The sequence below is a fragment of the Triticum aestivum genome, chromosome 7A (genome assembly GCF_018294505.1).
Source record: "Triticum aestivum cultivar Chinese Spring chromosome 7A, IWGSC CS RefSeq v2.1, whole genome shotgun sequence".
NCBI classification, from domain to species: domain Eukaryota; kingdom Viridiplantae; phylum Streptophyta; class Magnoliopsida; order Poales; family Poaceae; genus Triticum; species Triticum aestivum.
Window position 1 is genome coordinate 488101055 of NC_057812.1, and position 4167 is coordinate 488105221.

Below are 4167 nucleotides of genomic sequence, written 5' to 3' on the forward strand. Positions count from 1 at the left end.
GTGTAGCTCCTTGCTTCCGAGTACTTTGGATGAGTACTCACGGTTGCTTTCTCCCCCTTTTTCCCCCTTTCCCTTTCTTTCTGGTTGTCGCAACCAGATGCTGGAGTCCAGGAGCCATACGCCACCGTTGATGACGAATACTACTACTCGGGAGGTGCCTACTACTACGTGCAGCCCGCTGTCGACGACCAAGAGTAGTTTAGGAGGATCCCAGGCATGAGGCCTGCGCCTCTTCCGATCTGTATCCCAGTTTGTGTTAGCCTTCTTAAGGCAAACTTGTTTAACTTATGTCTGTACTCGGATATTGTTGCTTCCGCTGACTCGTCTATGATCGAGCTCTTGTATTCGAGCCTTCGAGGCCCCTGGCTTGTAATATGATGCTTGTATGACTTATTTTATTTGTAGAGTTGTGTTGTGATATCTTCCCATGAGTCCCTGATCTTGATCGTACACGTTTGCGTGTATGATTAGTGTATGATTGAGTCGGGGGCGTCACACTTGTTGAACACAGTTAATGCTAAAATAGATTGCAAAAAGGATGTTGTTACTATTTGTCTAGCTGATATGTCTCATGAGTTTAATCTCTCCCTAATAATAAAGCACGGATTGAGTCTTCGGGTTCACCGTCGTGGCGTTTTTCAGAAAAATCCTACTGTTTCGGGTATTCAACGCGCAGTACTCGGAATAAGTTAACCTGAACCGGTACAGCCGAGAAAAAAGAAAGAAAATCAGCCCTCGCACGACCCTGCCTCCCAATCCCCGTCTCCACCTCCTGCCTCGCGCGCCGTCGTGCGCCGACACCGCCCACCACGCCGGCACGCCTACCCCTGCACGACCGGCTACACGCTGATGACGCTCGAGTGCACCTTCTTGATCAAGGCAACGCGACGGCTCGAGCGGTTGGGGGCAGCACGGCGGCTCGATGCGGAATGGCGGCGGTGGCGGCTGGAGCTTGCAGGGGTTGGGGAGGCTGATTCGAAGGCGGACGGCGAGGCGGGGGAACGGTGAGGAAGGCCGGAGCGAGGGATCCGGCGACCTAGGCAGGAGCTCGCCGGAGCCGGGCGCGCAAGGCAGAGGGATCCGATGCGGCGGTTCGAAGTTCTTGCAGGCAAAGGCAGACCTCCATGGCTGGCAGGGGGGCTCCAAGGCCATGGCGGGGCTTCGGTTTTCCCTGGTATAGAAAAGAGAAATAGAAGAGGATTCAGGGAAAAGAAGAACGGGGATTCAGGGAGAATAAGAACGGTGGAAGAAGGATGGCTGGCCTCCTCGGCGCATGCCATATGATCTAAAGGTCTGACCATGTTGCTTTTCTTCCATCTTCTAATACAATCATAAATCAGCAATCAGCAAAGAGGGAGTTGTAGGATCAGTGTCTACCCTTTTCTGCAGCTCAATCATGGTGTTGTTTGTGGCTTCCACTCTCATACTGATTGATTAGGTGCTCTAACAGGTTCATATCAGACAAGGCAACCACAATAGTACGGCCATGATAATCTCATGGGTGACAACAGTCAGAACCTGGATCGAGCACTGTGTTTTACGGGACTTCAGAAGATAATCTCAATTGTTCTGCAAAGGGAAAGCATTCACGGTATACGTTCTACAAATATACCTCGGGATACATTCGTCATTGTACAATCAAGAACCTGAAGGTTACCGGCACGTCAAACATTTGATGCTTATGTTTTATGAAGGCCGGAATCTTGATTCAAGGCTTAATTATGACTTTTCTTGCAGTTTGACACAAAGTATTACTAAGCCGTTGGAACTGAAGAGAAGCTGAAAAGATTTGGTTTAGGACCCCTCCGAAAAGTGGCCCAGATGTTCCATATACATTTGGTTTGATAGGTATTGTCAATTTTTCTCAGGATATAACTTGCATGGTCATGTCTGAATTCCAACATAATTTTACTATTGTAGTTTATGAGTGATATTACTGAGAATTTTACTATTGTGTTTAGGTGATCTCGGTCAGAGCTTCGACTCCAATGTCACGCTCGCTCATTATGAGTCCAAATAGTATGATGTAATCCTCTAAGCATGGTTGACATACTTGCTTTGTCATATTTACTATCATAAATTTCTTTCAATGGGATCTCTGGAAATACTGTTTTCTATGTGTTTCCATTGGTGACTGAATAATTTGTCACTCTTTCAATGGGATATATTTGTTGCTAATGGTCATTTATAAAGATTTATAAAGCATCCATCTGTGAATGAATTTATGAACATTACCATAATGTGTATGATAATGGTGGAACACTTAGATTGTGGTTCATGAGAAAACACTTGTGATGATGTTGTTCAACTATTGTATGGCAGTTTCAGATTGTGTGTTTACGTATGCCTAGCCAACATTGGTTCATGAAGCTTTAGAAATTAGAAGCATCATCTTGTTTCAGAAGGTAAAGAAAGAAGGTGTGGTGATACTTCTTCTCCTCCCGTTGCAACGCACGGGCCTTTTTGCTATCTATTCTATATATAGAGGGAGGAAGAGATCGATTTGGAGATCATGATGGGGAGACGATAGATGCCCCCGAGGAGCAGAGGATGTATGACGGAGCAGGAGGCGCCTGTGGCAACCTCCGAGGAATCTGGAGCGGCCATCGATGACATCATAATCCTAAGTGTGTTGAATGGTCAACGGCAACTGCAAGATCCGGCTGTCGGACGACGAAGACTCCATCCTGGCCCGAAGTCCCAGTCCCGAGCACCTAGGATCGATATAATCTGAGAAGCAGAGCATTAGCATGTTGTCGCCGGAGTGAATCGACAGCCGCAGCAACCGATGAAGGCGTAGGCATACGAGTGCAGCATGTGTGTGGTCTTGTGCTTTCCATGACTTCCACCTGATGACGATGATCGGTATAACTGTTGTGTTGATGATTCTGGCACCCTGGTAGCCGATCCATTGGTTTATGCTTTCTTCTAGCAGATTACGGGTGTTCTTCTCCAATACAGGGTTAGCCATGCATATCTGGACGAACGGGGAGGATGTATGATGTATGCAAATCCTTCCTAGCTGATTAAATCCAGCCATATCCCGTATAATACCCAATCGATTGACTTTTATGATGGTGAAGGTGCTTTTGACAAGTGGCGAGGAGACTTGGCGAAAGGCTGCTGAAGAGACCACATGCGATTTACATGCATGGCGACCACCGTCTTGCCGGTCCATGTAGCTTGCACAGCGACGGTGCTGCATCTGTGCACCTCCTCCCAGTCCGGCGCAGCAAGGAAGCACGTAGGTACGTGCGTGTGCTACTACAAATTAAAGACCGCATGCCATACACACCGAAGCAGTGGCGGCTGCTCTCCATGCCATCAATCTTAGACGGCGACAGTGTTCCACTAAGGTCTATCACTACCTTCTCCAGCGCCACAGCATGAGAAAACACCCAAGTACGTGTGTGCACGCTAATATGCTATAAGCATTACCTAATTAATTAATTTTTTGAGAAATATTACCTAATTAAATAGTTGCACTGAAGCAGCATCCTGAATGGCCCAATCTCCGTCTTTACCACGGTATCACCCGCATGCTGCGTCCACGGCCTTCTCAGGGAATAGCCGTCGCATGCCATCTCACGGACTACTAACTTCTCTCCCTCGCCCTGATTGAATCGCTTCACTTGCAGTTGGCGCCAGCCGATGCAATGACTTCTAACGCCTCCCCTAATAAGTATAGCACTGCACCAACCCGAGTAAAGCAAGAGACTATGATTTCTTGACTTATATTTCAGAGCCTAATCCCTTGCTTCACCTCCTATCTGTACTATACAAGACAACTTCAGTAACTTTGTCCCTTTTAATTAATTTTCCTGTAGTTCATTTTCTACTTTTTGGACATCAACGATTCCATCAAAACTCTGAAAAACCAGTCCCTTAATTTAAGTTTCCTTAGTTTATTTTGTTTTTGCTCCTGCTTAGCAATGGTTCCACCCAAATCCTTCTAAGAAAACAGTCCTCTTTCATTCTATTAATTTTTTCTGTTGTTCTTTAGGTCAGTACCGATTCCACAGAAATTTCGCCGGAAAACCAAGTAAATTTTCTTTAATTCATTCATAGCTCTTACTTTTTCTTAGTTAGTCATGTAGTAATTCTGTTATTTATGTCATATATGTATATTTATAGCTGAACTAGATGATTGGATTCTGGTCACCAGGA

General features: G+C 46.0%; 1 long non-coding RNA gene across 1 annotated transcript; it reads left to right on the forward strand.

Moving 5' to 3' along the window:
- The first annotated feature begins 703 nt into the window (after positions 1–703).
- Positions 704–2221, forward strand: LOC123151306 (uncharacterized). The gene is made up of 4 exons (XR_006475613.1): positions 704–1291; positions 1451–1652; positions 1738–1848; positions 1962–2221. It is a non-coding gene; the product is annotated as an uncharacterized lncRNA (long non-coding RNA).
- Positions 2222–4167: the final 1946 nt, after the last annotated feature.